Genomic DNA, 23,859 nt, shown 5'->3' on the forward strand with positions numbered 1-23,859 from the left:
GATCCTGTGGCCTTACCATCCCTAGGGTCTTGGGATCATCTGCATTCAGCCTGCTAATGGGGAAGGACCTGATCTAGAAGGGACAGAAATCACTTCCACTTTCACCAGGTTGGTTAAAGTAAGTCATATGGCCTCACTGAAATGCAAGTGGGGCTAGGAATGTCATCCCTCTCTGGGTACCTGGAGAATGCCAACACTACAGAAAGGAAGCCATCTACGCTGAAATCCAGACTTTTAGTAAAATTGACTTTCATCTACTCATGACTCCAAGATTTTTGAGTTTTAAAAACAATGACCAAACCAACATAGTGTTGCCAACTATATGTTTGGCAAAATAGGATACTAAACAGAACAGTTACTATTTATTTAATAAAGTAACAGATTGTATTGAGACCATGTTGAGCCATACTCCATACTACAGTGTTGGGCTTACAATTGTAATGAGGCTCATAGCCGAAGACACTAAACTCCTATCACCAACATTTCATTTTACAAAATGGAAGGATTCAAAATAAATGTCAGCTCTTCAAATTGAATAAATTTAGCTTTACGGAAAGCTTACGTCATCATCATCATCATGGACCATCCTTTCTCCATAGATTATTTGAACGATGGACTTAGTTTATATCTTTTTGATCATCTTAGCCTTACAAATCTTGGACAGTTGTATCTAAATCCAACATACTCAAACTGGTACTTCATGAATAGAAAATGGTCAATTGAACAGACTCATGAAAGCATCCATTACTCCCCAGGTTAGAGCTGTGATCCATGGAAAATAGAGAGTCAAGAAATATTGTTACATACTTAAACAGGCCTCCTGCGTAACATCTCTGTCTTAAATATAATACTGTACGTTTGAAAGTCCAAGAAGAGTTACGTAGTATGGAACATTTCTCAAACTCATTTCACCAAATCCCTGTTGTTGTGGAGCAACGTTCCCCAAGGAACAAACTCTGGGGCACACAACTTGAGCAGAGCATGTCCAGGTTTCTTTAACAAGTTTGCAGAAACTTCCAAACGGTTCACGGGTAACTATAAAACGTAGCCCAACAGACATACGCCTTTCACTTGGGTTCACTGGTCTGTTTCTTATTTGCTGTCCTATTTTGCCAGTAAACAAACACACTGTCTACTTTTTTTTGAGGCATTTCTCAAGCAATCCTCCCATATCAGTCGCCTGAGTAGCTGCAACCACAGGTGTGCACCACCATGCCCAGCTATTATTTTTCTTTTTCTTTCTTTTATTGTAAAGACGGGGTCTCATCATGTTGCCCAGGCTCTGCTCAAACTCCTGAGCTCAAACAATCCATCTGCCTCGGCCTCCCAAAGTGCTGGGATTATAGGCTTGAGCCATTGTTCCTAGCCCTCAGTTTTTTATTAATCTTCAATGGTACAACTTACAAAAAAAGAAAAAACAGTTTACCATTTTCTAAAAGAATATGCTAAACTGAATTAGTTGACATCAATAAGTTATTTAAGAAATGTTGACAAGGCTGCATATCTTTGGAACATTTCACCTATAGATACAGATTACCTTTATTCCATAAGTAATTTTAATCCTTAAGAGAAAGCTAAATTTCAAAATCATGCCTTGTTTCCCAACAATGGAAACAGAAAACATTAGAAACAAAATTTATTAGATGAGTTACAAGTGACTCTTTTTAGCCAGTCACAGCTTTTTTTCCCTCCCTCCTTCCCTCCCTGCTTCTCTTCCTTCCTTTCTTGCTTTCCTTCTTTCTTTTCTTCCTTTCTTTTTTTTTTTTTGAGACAGTGTTTTGCTCTTGTTACCCAGACTGGAGTGCAATGGCGCGATCTCCGCTCACCGCAACCTCTGCCTTCTGGGTTCAAGTGATTCTCCCACCTCGGCCTCTGTAGCAGCTGGGACTACAGGCGCGTGCCACCACGCCCAGCTAACTTTTTGTATTTTCAGTAGAGATGAGGTTTCACTGTGTTGACATGGCTGGTCTCAAACTCTTGACCTCAAGTGATCCACCCACCTCGGCCTGGCAAAATGCTGGGATTACAGGCATGAGCCATCGTGCCTGGCCAGCTTTCTTGCTTTCTAAGCATCTTCCATCACAAAGAACAAAATATTTGCAGTGACTTGTTTGCTCATCATGATATTGCTAAATTGCTTAACCGTAACGAAGACCTTATGTTAAAAAGGCAACTTTTAATGAAAGTTATTTTGTAGGGTTCCCTTCATTGTCCTTTGATTAACAATGGCATGAGAACTCTGTGGCCTCAATCTAAGGTTTATTTAATAAAGATGTTTCTTTTCCAATTTCTTTAATATTTGTTGTGGAATTGATATATCAGGAAAAAAAAGAATTTGGAGGGAATAATATACAAATGTAGAATGAAAGTCTGAATTACACAAGTTTCCCTCTTATTTTTTAATAATCCATTAAATATTGCCAATCAAAATAATGCCATACATTTTTATAATGCTTTGGAATTTGCAAAGTGTTTTCACAGTATTCTCATTAATTAAAGAGAATCTCATGAAAACTTCTTTTACAAATGAATAGTTATGTTCAGAGAAGTTACGTAGACAGCATGTTGTACTGTGGTAATTATGGGAGACCTAATTTCCATTTGCTTTATTTTAAACTATGTGGACATAAACTATATCCAAAATGACTTAGTAAATTTCTCTTTTCCCATCAGTAAAGTAGTGATAATAATTTCTTATGTTAAGAAATTGCTTTGCGGATTAAATATGGTAACAAAGATACAGCATCTGACACATTGAGCTCAGTCAATATCAGTTTTCTTCTTTTCTTTGTAAGACTCCACATTTAAAGTGCATAATTCCTGGCAACAGATGCAGGTTTTCTGTTTTATTTTCTATACCATTTTCCAGATATAATCAACTGAAATTTGGCTGTAACTAAATCAGTTTTTCCAAGTGAATGACACTTCATCAAATGAATATAAGGTCTGAGTGAATTTGGCAATCACTCTCAAAAAGAAAAAAATTCAAGACTGGCTACTTGTCATTTCTCATGTTTCCGAAGAGGACAGACATTATACTTTGCTCTTTTTCCTCCTGGAAATAATCTGCTCTTATTGAAACTAATAAAATTAAAATGAACCAATCTGCCTTTTTTGTTTTTCTATGATTTGCAAGAATGGAGTTGTAGTTTTGTATGAGGAAAGCTTTATAATTTTGGTCCATTTTTCATTTCTTCATGAGACTTTTTCTTCCAAATTTGGTTAATGTGTCTTCACCTCAGTTCGACTGTTGCATAAGCTGTCTTCTCTTCTGATAATACATTTAAAAGACAGATTTTTTTGAAATAAGTCTATCAAATAAAACTAAATATATTAACTGAAAATAAGGAATGACACGGGAAATAAAGGGGAGAGGAGAGCTCTGTATATTAGACAAGGGAAGTGTTTCTCTCCTACAGCCATTAGATGGACTACTGCCTATCTGATATAAATCCTGCCAACGTTGGCTTCCCAGCTCTGCCCTCACCCTTCCCAGCTCTGACTCTACCTACTCCTTTCCCTATTACCTTTATTTTTTGCTAATTCTAAATTCAAATTATCTTAAGCTTTTTAAAGATTTTAAAATCTTCCATTTGTATGATTAACAGAGATTTCCTAATGTCTGTTCTTTGCTTAAGTGACATGTGGTTGTACAGATGGATTCTTCAGGAAGTCCATATGCAGCCTTTAAATAATTTAAAAATGATTCTTCTTGAGGGTTAAGCTCTAAGATCAATCTTAAGTCTCTTAATCTTTACGGTAGTGATTCTAAGCCTCTTTTGAAATCACTTAAATTTTTAGTTTGTTGTAGCTTGCATTTTATACTTCACCTTCTGTTTTGAGATTACTGTATTTAGATATTTAACATCCTGTTCTTTTATCTTCAATTTTTTCTTTGTAAATTTAATTTCCAGCCTTAATTCTAATTGTGTTAAGAATTTTTTGCTAATCTTTGAATTGTTTAGTCCATTAGTTATTTTAAGAAGATATTCTTCTTTATTTTAATAACAGCTTGAGGAAGTGCCTACATCAATTGTGAGCAGTGGTAAGAATGCACTTTGTAAACAGAAAAAGCAAAGGATTTTTTTTTACCTTAGAACCCCCTGCATCTACATCACTGGCTCCCTGTAAGAATTTCCGAGGCCAAATGAGGATTCTCCAATGAACATGCCCAGTCATTTGCTAATCTGGCTAGAGTCAGAAGCACCATCACTCAGATGGGATACTGGACTTGAAAAGAATGGAATTGCTTTCCATAGACCATTTAATCATCATCTGAAGAATTGTGTTTTTTAACACTCCATCGTCTCCAAATTACAAAACCATAGGGTTTGGAGTAAACTGTGACAATTTCCTTTCCCTAGACAGGAGCCGTATATGAGCAGTGCACTTGGAGAAATGAGCAATGTGGTTTACTAAGCCCTCTCTGGAGGCTGTCAGTTTTAAATAATTTTAACTTTTCATCAATCATTCACCCTTGAACCACTCTGCTACATACTTGAAATACACTGGTGAACAAGAAACCTAATGACAAAATCCAGTTAATAAAACAGAGGCTAGTTATAATTTTTTTAAAAGTCTCTTATTTCTGAGTCCTCTTTACTTAGCTAACATAGCATCAGTTCTGAAGTCCATGGGGCATAATTTCTTTTCACATATAGTATACATATTTACTTATCATAATCTTTGACATATATATTGTGTTCAATTAAGTATTGTTTTTGCCATTGTTAGTGGCATTTTTAAAACTATCGTATTTTCTACATTATAGAAAGTATAGAAAAGATATACATTTTTGTATATTTAGAAATATTAGTTATTTTAAGAAAATATACTCTTTAACAACAACTTAAGAAGTGCTTAAGCTGATTGTGAGCAGTGGTAAGGATGCACTTTGTAGAAAAAAAAAGGGAAGAATTAAAAAAATATTTTGTTTAAGTGGAAAAACTCTTCTAAATATATAAGAATTTATTTACATCTAATAGTTTATCTTTCTTTAGTAAGATATGCTTGCATCTCTGATAAGAATATTATTTTTATGTAATTTGGATTGATTCAATTCTACCTAATTTATAAATTATTATTCTCAGCACTCCTCCTACAAAAGTGAAAGAGAGGTGGGATTGGTGAACATACGGTAGTAAAGAAGGAGAATCTTGGTTCTGTACTGTAACTAATTTTGCATCTCAACCGAAAAGCTCTTGAAACTTATACAATGCTTAGTCTCCAGGTAATAGTACCTTTAGTACTTATTTTCGTATGAAGAACTGACATTAAATCTTTGTCATACTTCATTACAGTGAACAAATGATTGATTTAAAGTTGACCCAAGTACAATGAAGAAGCTAGAACAAAATATTAATTTTAAAAATCATCTTAAAGGCCGGGTGCGGTGGCTCATGCCTATAATCTCAGCACTTTGGGAGGCTGAGGCAGGCAGATCACGAGGTCAAGAGATTGAGGCCATCCTGGCCAACACGGTGAAACCCTGTCTCTACTAAAAATACAAAAAAATTAGCTGGGCATGGTGGCACGCGCCTGTGGTCCCAGCTACCCAGGAGGCTGAGGTAGGAGAATCACTCGAACCCAGGAGCTGGAGGTTGCAGTGAGCTGAGATTGCGCCACTGCACTCTAGCCTGGCGACAGAGCAAGACTGTATCTCAAAAAAAAAAAAAAATCTTAAAAAGATTATTTACAAATTTATGTGTATTAGACTATTTAATATGATTTAACTGAAAAACTTTCACATTTCTCTTTGTAACCCCTGTAAAGTTTTTAGTACAGTCAATTGCAGACAGTGATTTTATTAGAAATATTAGTTGAATTACTATGAAATTGCATAATTTTAGATAATCTCCAAGGATATTTTTAAAATTTTCTCTTAAAAAATAGGTTGCCAAAAGCCCAATAGGTTAAGTGGAGCTTAGTATAAATATGCTTTTTATAACTCTTAAAAAATCAGAATTTAGAGTGTTTTGTATCAAAGTGATATAGAGCATGTAATGTCACATTAAATAAATCAAGCTTTTCCATATAAAGCTCTTTCATGGGCCATTTTATTGCTGGTAGAAAAACACAGTAAACAGAACGATAAGACTAGCTTGAGGCTACGTCTCATAGGCAGGGCTTGCTTCGTTAAAATTGATAACCATTCATGTGATTTAGTTTCATGAACTCAGAAGCCTACAGCATAGATGATAAACCATTGCTCATTTCAGGCTTCTACCTGAAATTCCAAAATTGGATAGTCATTATTTGGTAATGGGAAAGGTTACACATGAAATCTTAGTGTTATTTCTTCCTGAGATAGAAGAAATACAACGGGAATGTGGTAAAAATAGGAAGGCCGGAGGCAATGAACTAGTTGGCATACTCCAGGGAAAGAATGAACAAGACTACCTGCAAAGACAATGGATGCTAAAAAGGAGTTGAAGACAACTTCCTCTCCCATTTGCTAGGCTAGCCCTATATATGTGCATGAACTACACATCCAAGAGTTTCAAGGTCATTTGCATTCAACGATTCTTTCCTGGTATCCATAAAAGCAGCATAACATTTATTCCAGTGTAAAATGAGAGTCCATGGATTAACAAGAGGGAAAACAGAATTCAGATTTTAAAATGCCCCTCTCACCTACCCCCATACACAAGAGAAACGTTTTCTTTCAGTCTTCTGCAACTAGAGATGGACCTGATTAATCAGCAAGGTTATGGAATAGTAGGTCAAGAGATAGGAGATGTTCCTTCTCCCTTTTTGTGGCAGGTGTGACTTGACTAAAGAATAGAAGAGGTGACATATCATTGAGGTCCTTATTTGGTTTTAAAGAACGCAAGGCCCATTGTGTGGGCAGATGTCCAGGCTGCTGCAGAAACACATCATTCCTGTAGGGCTCAGCAGTCTGGCTTCACAGACAGAGCAGCAGCCTAGCGTGTGAGCAAACACTGTGGCCCTCACACACAGATTCTCCGCTCGTCTTTTTCTTCCTTGTTCCCTCCCCACTTTTCCTTTCTACTGCTCCATTTCTCCATTCATTTCCTTGTCTTTTCTTGCATTCTCTCAGCTAGACAGACATATTTGTTGAGTGCCAGTGTTTGCTAGGCCATAAATAAGACACATTTTCTGACCTTCTAGAACAGCCTTACTGGAGAGAAATATAATGAACAGTAATAATACAACTATCACTATACATATATCAGAATGACTAAAATAAAAAAAAAACCTGGGAAATGCTGATAAGGACGTGAAGTATTAATTTGTAGATTTCTCATACATTGCAGCTGGGAATATAAAATAGTACAGCCACGTTGAAGAAAGGTTTGCAGTACCTTATAAAGTTAAGCATTTACTGTACAACGCAGCCATCATACTTCTGAGTATTTATACTAGAGAAATGAAACCTTATGTTCACATACAAACCTTTATGAATCCCCATAGCAGCTTTAAAAATAATAGCTAAAAGCTGGTAACCAACCAGATGTTCTTCAATGGATGAATAGATAAACAAACTGGAGTACATGCCACCAATGAAATATTACTCAGCAATAAAAATGAATGAACCATTGACACACAAAACAACTTGGATAGTTCTCAATGGCATTACACTTAATGAAAAAGACAATCTCAAAAGGTTACAGAAGGAATGATTCCATTTACATAATATTATCACAAAATACAGCCATGGAGAACATATGAGTAGTTGCCAGGGATTAGGTTGGGCTAGGATTTGATTATAAAGAAATAAAATGAGGAAGTTTCTTTGTGGTGGTGTCTTTTTGCCCTGTTGAACCCACAGCTGCCATCTCCCCAAAAGCAGTGCCAGGGGACTTTTCACAAGGGAGTGCCCCAAACTGTCCAGAGATGGGCCGGTTGGTGTTCCAAAGAGAGAAGCACTAAACGCTGGGTGATCAGTGCAAAGCATTTATTAAGGAAACATGCTCACATGTGGCGAGAGAAAGGGAGTGGTCTGCCTGGGTATGTCTGCAGCAAGGGGATCAGGGTAGGGAGTTTATACAAGCATTAAAGGGATTTGGCTCAGAGCCAGGGCCAGTTTCCTTCAGTGTTTTATACAACAACCTGGATGCCTTTCAGTGCTGAAGTCAGTACCTGAAAATGTTCAAGGCTCTGATGTAGGTTCAAACCTGCTGGGGAAAACATACAGCTGTCTGTGTCACGGAGTCGTCAAGGCACTCTGTATTTTTTTTATTTTTTGAGTTAGAGATAGGATCTCTCTCTATCACCAAAGCTGGAGTGAAGTGGTGCAATCATAGCTCACTGCAGCCTTGCCTCAACCTTTTGGGTTCATGTGATCCTCTTACCTCAGCTTCTTGAGTAGCTGGGACTACTGGTGCATGCCACCATGCCCATCAGTTAAAAAAAAATTGTAGAAATGGAGGTCTTGCTGTGTTGCCCAGGCTCGTCTAGAACTCCTGTCTTGGCCTCCCAAAGTACTGAGATTACAGGCACGAGCCATGGTGCCTGACTCATTCTGTGATTTTTTGATTAGGACACAGAAAGAAATCAGGGGAACTGGAGGATCCTACATAGTAGGAGAGCTCTATATCTTGATTGTGGTGTTCGTTACATGACTGTGTTTAGGTGATAACATTTCATAGAAATACATAACCTGCACTGCCCCCTGCTCCCACCACAATAGTACATGCAAATACTAATGAAATCAAAATATGGTCTAAAGTTTAATTTTATTGTATTAATGTCAGTTTATTGCTTTTGACTATGTACTATGTTCATGTAAGATGTTATCATGAGGGGAAGCCGGGAGAAAGATACAAAAGAGCTATCTGTATTAATTTTTCAACTCCTTGTGAGAAATTATTCCAAAATAAAAAGTATACATGCATATTTTTAAAATAATGAAAGTAAAAATAATTCACTATGTATATGCTGAAAAAAATCACACAAATAAATAATTTATTAGAATTATGATCTGTTCTCCGTGGAAAAGCACAAGGTGTTAGGAGGGTGTTTCATTTCAGGATGAGAGTTAGGAAACATAATCTAGAACGTTAGCTTGGCTCCAACTCAGGGACAGCTGCAGTCACGGCGAGGACAGAAGCTGAGGTGTTTTTTTTATCAGTGGAGCCCTTTGAGCTGCCTTTCCTACCTTTAACCCATTTTGGCTCGAGGTTTAAGGGTCACTCCAGATTCCCTAAGTCTGCTCCTGCATCCCAGTGTCACTGTTAGGGTTGATGGAACTTCTACAGAACAGTTTTCCAAAGAGAGGCCAGGCCTTCTCTCTCTCTCTCTCTCTCTCTCTCTCTTTTTTTTTAACCAACTTAAGCATCACTTGAAGAATGCTATCAGTATATACTTGGACAAAAGAGTAACAATGTTTTCTCTTGGTGGCTGAGTATCAACAATGCAAACTGCTGCTCTCCAATTTAGGAGCTCATTTCCTTTAGTAGATGCTATAAAATGTGATTACATGCTAACAAAGTTTTCTTTTCATCTGTCTTACAGTTATGAACAAGCTGACATCTGTTCATAATAAAATAACCTTCACGTACTACATTGATATTGGTTAGTGCTATATATTTTTCCACATTTTTAACTGATTTCTATCTTTGTATTTAAAGTGAATTTCTTTTGGGCAGTATATAGTTGGGTCTTGATTTAAAAAAATATATAATTTGGTTCTTTGTTTTTTAATTGGGGGTATTTAGACCATTTATATTTAATACAATTATTAATGTGGTTGGCTTAAAATTTGTCATCTTGTTTTCTATTTGTTATGTTTGTCCTTTGTTCTGTTTTTTTTCTTTTTCTGCCTTATTTTGGATTGAGTGTTATGTATAGTTCCATTTTATTTCTTTTGTTGGCTGGCTATAACTCTTAGTTGTGTTATTTTAGTGGTTGCTGATGGGTTTAGAATGTGCACCTTTAACTTATCACAGTCTGCCTACAAGTGATATTTTACTATTTTACACACAATAATAACTTACAAAAGGGAAAAGGGTCTTCCCTTGAGAACTTTTTGCTATTTTTGTCATATATTTTACTTCTTCATGTGTTATAAACCCCATGACACATATTATTTTTGCCTTAAGCTGTATTATCTGTAAATAAATTTAAATAATATGCAAACACATTTATTTTAATCCATGCAATTAGCAATACTGTGATGATCTTCATCCCTTTGTGCACATCCAGGTTTCTATCTGGTATCATTTTCCTTCTGCTTGTCAGACTTCCTTTAACATTTATTGCAGTGAAAGTCTACCTGTAATAAATTCTTCCAGCTTTTGTATTCTAAAAAAATCTTTACTTAACCTTATTTTTGAAAAATATATTTGCCATGTAGCAAATTCTAGGCATAGTTTTTTCTTTCAGTGTTTTAAAGATGTTACTCTTTCATATTGTTTCCGATGAAAATATGTTGTCATCATTATCTTTGTTCTTTTGTATGTAATGGGTATTTTCTCTGCTTTCTATTGACCATTAGTGTCAAACAATTGGATTATTACATGCTCCGTTGCAATTTTTTCCATGTTTCTTGTGCTCGAGGTTCTCAGATCTGGGTTTTATAGTTTTTCATTATATTTGGAAAATTTTGCCTATGATTCCTTCAAATATTTTTGTCTAATTCTATCCTCCTCCTTCAGAGACTCCAGTTAATACATCTGGCACGTTGACATTGTTTCATAGTTAAGTGGTGTTTTATTTGTTTTCTTAAGACTTTTTTCTCACTGTGTTTCATTTTGCATAATCTTGATAGCTGCCTTTAAAGTCAATCTTTTTCCAGCAATATCACCAGTACGTATCACCACCCAGTGTGATTTTCATCTTTAGAAATTTAAACTGAATTTCTAAATATCTTCAGTGTCTCTATTTAACATTCCCAGTCTTTCTGCTAGTGTCTTGAACATTTGAAATACAATTATAATAACTATTATAATGCCCTTGTCTACTAATTCTATCACCTCAACATCTTAGGTCAGTTTCAACTGTCTGACTTTTTTCTCTCATTATGGACTCCATTTTCCTGCTTCTATGCAAAAATTCTTTGCAGTAATTTTTGACTGAATGCCAGACATGTAAAGATTTACCATGTTGGTTGCCAGATGTTTTTATATTACTATAAATATTCTTGAACTTTATTCTGGAACACTCTTAAGTTACTCGGAAACAGTTTAATCCTCAAATCTGCTTGTATTGGTGAAAATCACAGTATTTAGTCTAGGGTTAATTTTTTCCCACTGCTGAAGCAAAACCCATCTCAGTATTTTACCTTATAAATTGTGAGTTTTTCACTTTGGCTGTCGGGAACAGGCACTAGCATTATTCCCAGCTTGTGTGACTTCCAGGCACCATTCCCTCTAGTCTTTTCAGGTGGTTTTCTTCCTGGCTTCTGCATGAAATCATTCGTAGTCAACTGAATACTTAATGTGGAAAACTCCTGGAGTTTTCTCTCTGTGTATCTGTCTCCTCTCTCTGACTCTTCCTGTGAATCCTAGCAGCCTTGGCTTTCCCATAATCTCAGCTCTGTCTCCTCATTTCAGACTTCTGGTGCCAATATGTAGCATGCTAAATTAATATTCATGAAACTGATAAGCTTACATGTTGAAAAGCTCATATTGGCTAATATCTGAAATGACTTGGTTTCCACTCAGATTCTTCCCCTTTTCATAAATGAAGGAAAACATTTATCTATCTGGTTAATGGGGTTCCTTGGGTCCAGAGCAGGGATAGAAAGATTCCACCCATTGGGTGGGGACCGGTTTAAAAGCAACACCAAGACCAGGAGAATGTGCAGAGAAAAAGAAGAGCAGAAGGCCAAAGGCTATGCCAGACTGATCCTAGCCATAAGAAGCCGTCTACCCAAGCAGAAGGGGCCAGCAGTAGATGTCCTGTCTTCTAGGATTCTGTCCCAGACACTCTTCATCTATTCCCTGATAGCATTAGGTACTCACATTTTTCATGGGTTTCATCTCTGTATATTCCCTCTATATTTTCCATGTCCTCTGGCCTATACATTTTATGAAGACATCAATTACATCCGTCTTGTTTGTTATTGTCCTAACATGCTACCAGGTTCAGAGAAGGTGCTCAAGAAACATTTGCTGAATAAATGCATCTCTTTCATGAATTATTAGATGAAAAGTCAAATTGCTTCTGAGACCAGTCTCACTGAACTCCTTTGTTGCATTTAACAGAATGATTGCCTCAACTTTCTTTCTGCTTCACACTTTTCTCTCCTGCTTATGTTCTCTCTCCTCATTTTTTCCCAAACATTCAGTTTTTCTCAAACCCTGTCCATTCCTTATATCTGGGCTGGCAAATTCAGTAACTGTGGTGGCCAAGAAGGTGATGTGAAAAGCATTCTTGTTGATTGTAAGAACATTTGAAATAAAGGGATCTTTGGCCAAATGGGAGAATACAAGTCTCAAGTAGAGACTTCAAGATATTTTTTAATTAAAAAATTCTGAGCTGACCATAAATATGTCTTTTGTGATTCAGAAGCTTCCAGGATTAAATGTCAGTGATGGTCAGCAGTTTGCTGTCTCCCCAGAGTTCACCATTATTTGTATCTTGTTAACTCCTGACCTCTAAACTGGACTAGACATAGCAGCTTGGAGTTATGCGTTCATTTCAAATGTATTATATCTCTAACAGAACTCATCTTAAGCTCTAATTTTATGTTTTTATCTATTTCCTGCTTTAGTGAATTGGCACCACAGGATTCTCACTCACGTAGCCAGAAACCTAGAATCATCATAGATTCCATTCATTTATCCAGTCCTCACAATCTGTCTGATCCTGTGTTTTAAATGCTTCCTGCCATCCTCACTGTTAGAAGTTCTCAAGAACTCAAGTTCTTCTTATCTCTCATCTTTTCTTTTACCATAGTTTCCTTGTCAGTGGTCCCCAAGCCTGGAAGTGAGTCAGAATCACCTGGCACATTTTGTAAAAATAAATATTGGCAGCCCCCACCTCATACCCACTGAAGCATGATATTAGAGGATGAGCCTAGAGCATTCACAATTTATTAACTAAACCAATGTGGTAAGTTTTTAAAGATACCCATCAGTAGTCCTTTTTTTCTTTTGAGGTGGAGTTTCACTCTTGTCATCCAGGCTGAAGTGCAGTGGCACGACCTTGGCTTACTGCAGTGGCACGACCTTGGCTTACTGCAACCTCCACCTCCCTAGTTCAACTGAGTCCCCTGTCTTGGCATTCCAATTAGCTAGGATTACAGGTGCACCACCATGCCCAGTTAATTTTTGTATTTTTAGTAGAGACAGGGTCTCACCATGTTAGTCAGGTTGGTCTTGAACTCCTGACCTCAGGTGGTCCACCTGCTTCACCTCCCAAAGGGCTGAGATTGTAGGCATGAGCCACCACACCTGACCCTCACCAGTAGTTTTATTGTGACATCGTATCAATCTGCATTTCTTACATAAACCTGCTGACACCAGGCTGCTCTCTTCTTTTGTCTTTTGAGAGAGTGCACCACTCTAATGTGACAAAGAGAGGTTCCAGGTTCTGCAGTACAGCCCAGAAATGTCTCAAGCTCACAAGACTATAAAATCAGAATGCAAATTGAGAGCCAGTATTAGGAGTTAGAAAATTATCCAGCTAAACTCTGCATAATTGAAAACCTAACTGCAACGCTGGGTAATAAAATTATATTCCTTAAAAAATTATCTTTTTCATGGCTTGGGCAGGTGGATCGTTACGGATGGATTGCTTAAAATAAAGCTTTCCTTTAGTTTTGCTGAGAAAATTTTAACCTAGTAGTGGTTAACCAAGTGACAATGTGCAGCTGAGAATTCTGTACATTGAATGGAGCCTCTGCTCAGGGACTGGTGAAAATCCCCCAGATACAGTGAAAATAGCTCTCTGTTTCATTGAGCCAACACTTGATCATCTCTAACAGAAGACGATCATCTAAAACTTTCTCTAAAAGAAGAAAATTTTTATAAGTTGAGGCAAAAAGAAAACTAAGTTGTTGCAAAGTTTCTCCACAAAGCTTCTACTTAGGTTAAAAACATTTTCTATTTTCAAAATGACACTGCTGATTGTCAACTCCAGGTTTTAGGACAGAAATTTTCTGCATGCTCCCTACCGCAGCGCAGCTATAATTGATGAAGAGGCGCCATCGTGTGGCGACTTGAAGTGGCGACAAACCAGTAAATAGTTGTCATATTTGTTTTCTTGCCTTTGGAACTACTGAACTCATTAAGGCTTCCCTGTTTTATCTCCATCCAAATGCAATAGACGCGTGGCGCAAACATTCCTTTTGCAGCAGCTGGAATCTTCTGAAATAAGGACACAGTGCTGTTTCTCAAAGTGAGATGTTTGCTTCTTTTGGAGTGAATTAGGAGCACAGTGCCCTCTTGTGGTAGATCTGGCACTTTGCAAAAAGAGAGGTAAATTTCTTTCGTAAAACAACCCAAAGTAAGATATTAAGGACTTCAATATGGTTGGGTGGACATTTGAGGATCTGCATAGGAATCTCAAATGCAATACTGATAGGATTTCCTATTATTATTGCATAATAAAGACAAGAAATGCTATCTTGCTACAGTTTTTTAAAAGAAATCTGTTAGAAGTATTGCTTTTAGACCCAGTGTTTCCTTCACAGTGTACATTCGTGGAATATATTGAAAAATATAACAAAGCCAAATATTTCTATTCACTTCAAACTGAAACAATTAAACAAACAATAAAATGGACCCAAATTCATTATTCATGTTCATCTGTAAGAAATGCTGCTAAATTAAAAATTTCAGTCTCAAGAATCTGAATGCTTAGCAAGTGCCTGGCATAATGGAAACATATTGGCTCCATTAATTTTTTTAAGTAAATAGGAAGCTTCATTTTATATTATCTGTCTGCTAGAATTCTGATATGGTCCTTCTCATGAAATAGATGGGTAGGCAATGAAAGCTGCATACATTAATTTCTATATGAATGTACATACATTTCTACATTAATTTCAATATGTGCTTAAAGGAATTTTATTATACTGGAAGGTAAAGTCCTTGCTTTCAAGGAGTGCACTGACTAATGAAGCAGATAACTACCTACTATAATTTATTGTTTAAAAAATGAATCAGATTGTTCAACAAAGTAAATTTATCTAATGATAAACTACATATTAATTTAGTTTTCCCCAAAGGTGGTATACTTCTATGGCTTATTTTGTTATTTCTCAATTTCTACAATAAAGAGAATATAAATGAAAATTTAACTTAATATAAAATTGTTTGCATGTTATAGCCATCCTATGAGGCTTATTTCTTCCTTCTGAATTGTTATAGAAAGCAGAATTTTGAGATCTTAAGACATTCAGATATGAGAAGTTTCCCTTTTAATTACCTTAGCACACAATCTTCAGAACAAAGTAGGTGACACCACCTTCTACACTAGGGGACTGCTGTTAGCCGTTCTGCAGTGCTCTGAGAGCTATTTAGGGCCTGGAAATTGGCAGACTAATTCTGGGAGGATCAGATTCTGCAGGACAAAACATACATAGGAGATGGCTAGAAGAGAGGGTTTTGAATGTTCCCAAAACAAAGAAATGATAAATATTTAAGGGGATAGATGACCTAATTATTCTTATTTTTATCATCATACATGGTATACATGTAACAAAATATGCTATACCATACAAATATGTGCAACCCCCTTATGTGCCAATTACAAATAGTTAAAAATACCCATAGGATTTTGCTTTCTCAAGTTGAGGACTTTGAGATTGAATTTAAGGCACACCTCACATAAGAATATTTTAATTTAGGCTGGGTGGGATGGCTCCCACCTGTAACCCCAGAAGTTTGGCAGGCCAAGGTGGGCGGATCACCTGAGGTTCGGAGATGGAAACCAGCCTGGCCAACATGGTGCCCCGTCTCTACCACAAAATATGAAAATTAGCTGAGCATGGTGGCACACACCTGTAGTCCCACCTACTTGGGAGGCTGATTTATAGTCTGATCAAAACAATGTCTCCATACAAGAAGCATGAGGCGCAGTGAAAAATGAAATACACTATCTGTCCTCCAAGCCAGCAGGAGCAATGGAGTTCTACCCACTGAGCATTTTCCAAGGCCACACTCTTCTTGTCCATTTCCTCATTCAACCATGAAAAGTCTGTGAGGCATTTCCAGGCATTCAAGTGTATCATGTGAAAGGTCACTTACCAGTCAGGCAGAGAATCTAGAATAATAATAAAGATTCTACTGATATAATGCCATAAGGTTTGGCTGTGTCCCCACCCAAATCTCACCTTGAATTGTAATAATCCCCATGTGTCAAGGGCAGGGCCAGGTGGAAATAATTGAATCATGGGGGCAGATTCCCCATACTGTTCTCATGGTGATGATTAAGTCTCATGAGATCTGATGGCTTTATAAATGGGAGCACCCCTGCACAAGCTCTTGTCTGCCGCCATGTAAGACATGGCTTTGCTCCTCCTTACCTTGAGCCATGATTGTGAGGTCTTCCTGGCCATGTGGAACTGTGAGCCCTTTAAACCTTTTTTCTTTACAAATTACCCAGTCTTGGGTATGTCTTTATTAGCTGCATGAGAACAGCCTAATAGGAGACAGACTTTATTGAGGTTAACATATGCCATTTACTATACTAGATAACCATCCTATGAGGTAGGCACAATTATTTTCAATGTTGTAAATGAGAACACTGAAGTTTAGTGAGATTAAATAATTTCTTTATATTTACCCCTCCAAAATGATAAAGAATATTCAGTGAGGATTTAGACTCTGTTCCATCTGAGCATTAGACCCATGCTCTTGGGGCTCAGCTCTCTCGTTTGGACACTGAAGCCCATAATTCTGGCATTACTATGCCATCTTCAACATGAGACCTGATGGCTTTATAAATGGGAGCTCCCCTGCTTGTTCATGTCTTCTCCCACAGCATGAACCATTATGCCAAGGAGAGTTCAGGGGGGATTCCTAGAGGCTGAAAAGTTATTTGGATCAAGACACAGTATCTTCGGGTGCTTTTTGTTCCAAACCAAATATCTCTCAAAGGTTTAATTCTTTAGCTAGCATTTCCCACTGGTCACCAGAAAAGAGATCCCTGGCCTAATGAAGTTTGCAAAACACTCATTTCAGCGACATTAAAAAGATGGTGTTATTTGTTGTTTTTAATTTTAGGAATTTTCAGTTCATTAAATAGTGGTAGTAGTATAAACTGTAATCCTACTTAATTCTACTACTACTACTACTACTTAATTCTACTACTATTACTACTTAATTCTACTACTACTACTTAATTCTACTACTACTACTTAATTCTACTACTACTACTACTTAATTCTACTACTACTACTACTAATTCTTAATTCTAATACTACTTGTTAACATTTGTTTCACTTATGTGATACAGCAGGTATTTTGCTAAATATTTAATATACGGCACAAAATTTAGTGCTCACAAAAGTAATAAGAGGAAAAATGCTGTTGTTAGCCCCTGTTTTATGAATGAGAGAATGGAGGCAGAGCAGTTAAGTAACTTGTCCAGGGGAAGGACTCCCCGTGATTATTATAAATCTCCATGTGGCCTGGGATAAGCTTCAGTTCACAGTTCAAACTTCCCAAGCATATTTGAATTTTGAGCCCTATTTGGTAGAGTGAATCATGAGATTCGCTTCTTCAGGACATACTTTGATAAATGCCATTGTAACAAGTAATACTAATATTGAGAAGCAGCCTTGCCAGCCCGGTTCTGAATGCCTTGAATAGAATATTTAATTACTCCTGGGATATGAGTATAATCTTTTTCAGGATGAGAAAAAACAAAGCCTCAGAGCAGGTAAGAGATTTGCCTAAGATTAGCAGGCAAGTGAGGAGCAGAGCTTCCCAGGCGGTGCCTCTGACCCGTCACCTTCTCTCCTGCGTGTCACTCTACCAGCAGCCATGTTGTTGTGCTTGGCCCAACTTCCTGCTTTCCAGGAAGTAGAATCTTGATTTGAAGAAATCCAGAGAAAGACTAGAGCCCTGGAGAGGAAGCATTAGAACATGGCACATTTTTTCTGCAGAAGGCAAGACTCTTTGTGGGTCTGCCTGGGAACAGGAGAGAGAGGCTGGTAAAGGGGAGACAAGGGCACCAGGGCCAGTCTGGAGCAAAGGGCTGGAAGTCACCTCAGACCAAAGGGAGAACTAGAGGGGATGTGGGTGAGGGTAGGAGATCCAAAGTGGAAAGTTTGTGCTGGGGTTTGGAGTCAGCCTGGGGTAGGTGAGGACATTCCTTAGAGGTCTAACATGACTTTGACAGTCTCTCTGAGGAGGCCAAATCCCATTCTTGGGGAGCCAGCAGGACCGCAACTGCTGTCCCACCTGGCATGCATCCTGCCTGCAGGCCCAGCTGCACCAGGCTGTGTGGGAGAGCAGGTACCTGTCAGCTGGTCTAGGAGGATTCCGCTCCTTCACTGCGTTCTCCCTGCAGAGAGCTTATTGGAAAGGAAGGCACCTTTGTCCTAGAAGGGCAATGTTAGTTAGGAGGCCCTGCAGATAACAGACATGAACCCTGGGAGGCTTTATTTCTGTGTTAGGTTTCCTAGGACTCAGGCTGCAAACACCAGATAGGGCCTGGAGAGGAAAAACTCACAAAAAGAACCTTTCTATTTGTGTTTTGCACCTGGAATTGCTGGAGTAAAAAGCTCTGTTCAATGAAATTTCCACTATTGGCTCATTACTAGTGAGTTACACACTTAAGACACAACAAGTATAAATCCTTCAAGATGCCAAAGACAACTTGCCCTACAGATAGCACGGAAAGCAGTGTGCTGAGGAAGGAACAGGGAGCTCTGCTGACTGTGCCACCTCCCCAGCCAGGACTTGAGGAACTTCGGTTAATTTTAGCACATTTCCTAATAGGAAACACTGTGTGTCAGGGGCACCTCTCCAGTGCAGGCTGGAATGTGGCTCCGGAGAGGAGACCCACTCCTATTTGGTCTGGCTGGCTGGTGAAGAAAAGGAACAGAATGTGCTGCTTCTCCAGCCGCTTGGACCCACCTGCCACGGCATTAACTGTTCAGGGTCTTTTCCAGTACTATTAATATTCTGGAAAGTTCTCTGGCTCATCAAACTGGAGAGTTTAAAAACTTTTCTTTTCCTTACAGAACTATGGAAGAACAGCGGCGAATCACGTCATGACCACGTTTCTCAAACGGGGCGTTATGAACCCTCACGGTGATTGTGGTAGAATAGAGGCCACTATTTGTAAGACAATGAGAGGGTCTTTGGAGACCTGAATTGACTTCCTTCGGCTCTCTAACCAGTCCAACAGGTGGGTTTTCCTAGCTGCCTGGAGCTCCACAGCTGAGTCTAATCTACACTCTGCAGGAGAAACTAGCATCTTTAATTAGCGATGTCTGCTGTGGGTGTCGGTGCCAATGGTGTGAAGCCAACCATGTTGTCTAGCAAACCTAGTTTTAAACCATCCTGTTGAAAAGAAGCCTCTCCCACTGCTTAGGAAGATTTCGAGGTCACTGCACATTTGTAAGGAGAAACATAAACAGAACAGAACAAAGATTAAGAGATTTTGAAATTTACTCCCATATGATGGGAAAGTATACTGAAAAAGGTTTTTAGGAAGTGATGCCATATAAATTTTATTCAGAAGCATTTACATGAACACATTTTAATTGCAATGCATTCACTGCAATTAAATATAGTGGCCATACAATGGCCATCGTATCTACTATACTTGACGGATTTGTTCAAAACACAAAAATATTTTTATTGATAGTATTCCATCTATAATATTAGATTCACAACTGAATATGTTGCAAACTTCAGTGATACGGTTACTTATCATCAGCTGGTGACAACATGTTACATTCTAAGTTGATTTTTCTGCTATAACATTGTTTTTTTTCATTAAACTTTGTTTTAATGGGTCTCAAAATTCTGTGATAGATTTTTGGTCAAGGTGTTTCCGTTAAAAAGTAACAATTTTAAAAACTAATTAAACTGCCACACGAAAACAAAAACAAAATGCTCTACAAAACATTCTTTCCTTCTGTGGTTTTTATGATGCATTGTTTATTAACCAGTCTTTTACTGTTAAACAACAGCTGATTGAAGCAAACAGCTCTGCGATGGTTCTTCCACCGTTGATTAAGACTAGGGTGCTGAGGTGGGAGGATTGCATGAACCCAGGAGTTCACGACCGTCCTGGGCAATATAGCAGGTCCTCATCTCTACCAAAAAAATAAAAATAAAAATAACTAACTAGACATAATGGGACATGTTTGTGGTCTCAGCTATTTGGGAGGCTGAGATGGAAGGATCACCTGAGCCTGGGAGGCTGAGGCTGCAATTAGCCACGATGGTGCCTCTGCACTCCAGCCTGGGTGAGAGAGCAAGACTCCATCTAAAAAAAAAAGACTAGGGTGATAAGTATTTGAGATACTGTTCATTTATCCTTCTGAACTTCCAAGGCAGACTCAGTGACTTTGCCAGCTCCAGCAGCCACTGCTCTAATGACAGCTTCAGCAACTGTCTGTCTCATATTATGAACAGCAAAACGACCTGGAGGAGATTAGTCACAGAAGCTCTCAGCACACTCGGCTTTCCAGGAACCATATCAACGATAGTAACATCACCTGATTTTGAGAATTTAAGGATGGTCTTCCAGCTTCTTATGAGCACATTGATCAGTCTTTTTCTTCAACTCAGCAAACATGCAAGCAGTGTGAGCCACATGGCAATCCAGTACAGAGGCATACACAGCCGGTGTGATTCACCCTGGAGGATGCAGGCTAATCACCCGAGCAGTGAAGCCAGCCGCTTCCACAGGTAGGTGGTTTTGCTTTCATCAGCAATGTTGCCACGACGAACAGCTTTGACAGACACATTCTTGACATTAAAGCCCACATTGTCTCCTGGAGGAGCTCGCTCAAAGCTTCACGGTGCATTTTAACAGATGTTACTTCCGTTGTAACGTTGACTGAAGCAGAGGTGGGCACGATACTGGTTTGAGAACCCCAGTGTCCAATTGGCCCACAGAGACAGTGCCAACACACCAAATTTCATAGACATCCTGGAGGGGCAGACGCAAGGGCTTGTCAACTGGACAAGCTGGTGGTAGGATGCAGTCCAGAACTTCAAGCAGCATGATTCTACAGGCATCAGCCATGTTTACAGGTGACTTTCTATCCCTTGAACCAAGGCCCATGATCACATGGCTCCAGCATGGTGCCACCATCCCAATGAGAAATTGGCACAAATGCCACAGTGTCAGGGTTGTAGCCCATTTTCTTAATGTAAGTGCTGACGTCCTTAGTGATTTTCTCGTATTGCTTCTGCCGTAGGGTGGCTCAGTGAAATCCATTCTGTGAACGACAGCGATTAGTTGTTCCACATCCGGCCTGCAAGCCAGAGGGCTGTGCTTAGGAGTATGCCCATTCTTAGAGATACCAACATCAAATTCACTGCAGCAACCATCAAGACAGCACAATCTACCTGAGATGTGCCTGTAATCATGTTTTGGATAAAGTCCCGTAATCATCACATAACACTTGCTAATTTCCACAGAGAGATATCAATTGTGATACCACATTCACACTCAGCTTTCTGTTTATCCAAGACCCAGGAATACTTGAAAGAGCCCTTTCCCATCTCAGCAGCCTCCTTCTCACATTTTGCAGAGGGTCTCTTGTCATTCCCACCACATGTGTAGATGAGATGGCCAGTAGGGGTGGACTTCCCTGAATCTGCAAGCCCAGTGATGACATGAGTCTTTTCTGTTCCCATTTTGGCTTTTAGGGGTGGATTTCACAATCCCTGTGTTCCGGCAGCAACACCTGTGTTCCTGTAGCTAAGGAAAAGGTAAATATTGCTTTGGAAAGTACTTAACTTCCTTTCTGATTGACCTCTTTTACTTGTACTTGAAATTTATCTTTTAGGAAAAAATTACGTTCTGATACAGGATGATTTTTAAAATAGCTTTATTGAGATATTCACATATCATATAATTCAGCAATTAAATGTGTAATCCAATACTTTTATGTAAAAACATACATGATTTTTGAAAGTCAATACATAGTTTTTTTTTTAACCTTAAAATAACATGCGTTATAAAACAAAACAACTTCCTCTCCCCACCTCCTCCTTTCTATTCCAAGAAGAAACAAACAAAAGATGTTTTCTGTGGGAAGGTGTGTGTGTGAGCCTGTGCATGCATGTGTGTGTCCTCATTAGAGGAAAAACAGAAACTGTCCATTTCCATCAACTATTCAGAAACAAACAAAAAAGGATAAGCGTCACAAGCCGGAGCTTGAAGAAATGCCCAAGGAGCAATATTACTCTAGAAACCATATTTTCTGTTTGTTTTTAAAGATCTAGAGAGGTCCTGCATTTACTGCCTGACATCCCACTCCACATGGTCTTCCAGAAGGAGCCACTAAAGGCAGGAAGTTGGAAGCCAACCTTGGGAAGGGAAAGGAAAGGACCCAGCAAGGAAGGAAAACTGGTGGCCAGTGATCAGCTGTGTTTACCCACACTGGGCTTATAAATATGACCTAGGCAATACCTTGTGACTTGGGTGAATTGCCAGGTGCACTTGGATGAAGAGAAAACTCAGGGACACAGGAATAAGAAAGACCAATGTTTGCTCTTAATATTTGGCTGTTAAAGCAATTTACGCAAATCGCACTGAGCTGAGTAAGAAGAGACCAACCGGCTGAGCTGCAGCATGGGAGGGAAATTGTCTCAAGACATGGAAGGAGTTTTCACATCCTGTTAAACTTGAGGCTAGTGTTATTTTTTGCAGTAAAGCTATGGAAAATACTGGAAGGTTTGGGCAGGCAGTCTGAAAACAAAAATTGTGCTGCTTGTAATTGTATGCCTGCCTCTGTGCCAGCTGATGTAGAAGAGAAACTGCCCAGCTGAAGATCATTTCCTCTTGCTTGAATACCCATTTGCAATGATTGATTTTAAAGGTCACAAGAGTGCTCGCCAGCACATTTTTATATGAGGAGTCCAGCCTTCTGTTTTGACGTTAGTCAGATGCGTATGTGGCACCTGAGGTATGAGGAGGAGACAGGAAAGGATCAGGTTCCCTTTTGGCTCCATCACTGCCAAATTGGAAACCTACATGTCTGCGTGCCTTATTTTGGCCTAGACACCCCCAAGCTCATGGGAAACAAATATCTGTAATATTTTTATACTGTAGTCTCAAAATTTTACCCTTTGAATTTTTTTCACTCTTTTGAAACTTTTCCTTTTTCTTCCTTCCCTTTCCTGTATCCTTCTCTAAATATTTTCTAGACGCTTGATATGCATGTCATGTCCTGTGCAGCTGCTGGGTATGTATGTAGGAACACCAGACAGTTTTGCATCAAGGTGTTTGCAAATCTAGTGGAGTTTTGAAAACAAATAATAGCAACACAATCCACTAAGAGACTCATGTGTAAAGTATTGTGTGTCCAGATTAACAACCTATAAAACATTAAAAGTCCCCATTAATTACTAATTTAATGAAATCATTTTTGCTATCTATCTATAGCTATTTATCTGATTAATAGGTTATGGAAATTTTATGTTTTTAACCTTTTTTCTTTATAAAATGTTCACTTATTCTCAGAAGGCTTCCTTGACTGATTTCAACCAACATTTATTAAATGCTTATTAGGGGCCAGCCAGGAAGAGTACTAGGATTTTGGGGTTACAAAAGTAAATAGAAAAGCTCCTGACTAAAAATAGCTTATAGTCTTAACAGATGAGACAGATTCTCAAAGCAACACTCTTGTGCAGGTAAGTACGTTCTGGAAGTAATGTATGAAGTACTTACTGTGACAGCACAGAGCCAAAAGAGATGGCTTTTCTCTGATGGACTTCCTGAAAGTTGGGTGGGTCAGGTGAAGTCACA

General features: G+C 38.5%; 1 pseudogene; it reads right to left on the bottom strand.

Annotated features, from left to right (window-relative positions):
* Positions 1–20,403: 20,403 nt before the first annotated feature.
* Positions 20,404–21,656, bottom strand: LOC116549027 (annotated as a pseudogene).
* Between the last annotated feature and the right edge of the window lie 2,203 nt (positions 21,657–23,859).

Source organism: Sapajus apella, unplaced genomic scaffold (assembly GCF_009761245.1).
Source record: "Sapajus apella isolate SASKATOON/1434 unplaced genomic scaffold, GSC_monkey_1.0 scaffold6, whole genome shotgun sequence".
In the NCBI taxonomy this organism is placed as follows: Eukaryota; Metazoa; Chordata; class Mammalia; order Primates; family Cebidae; genus Sapajus; species Sapajus apella.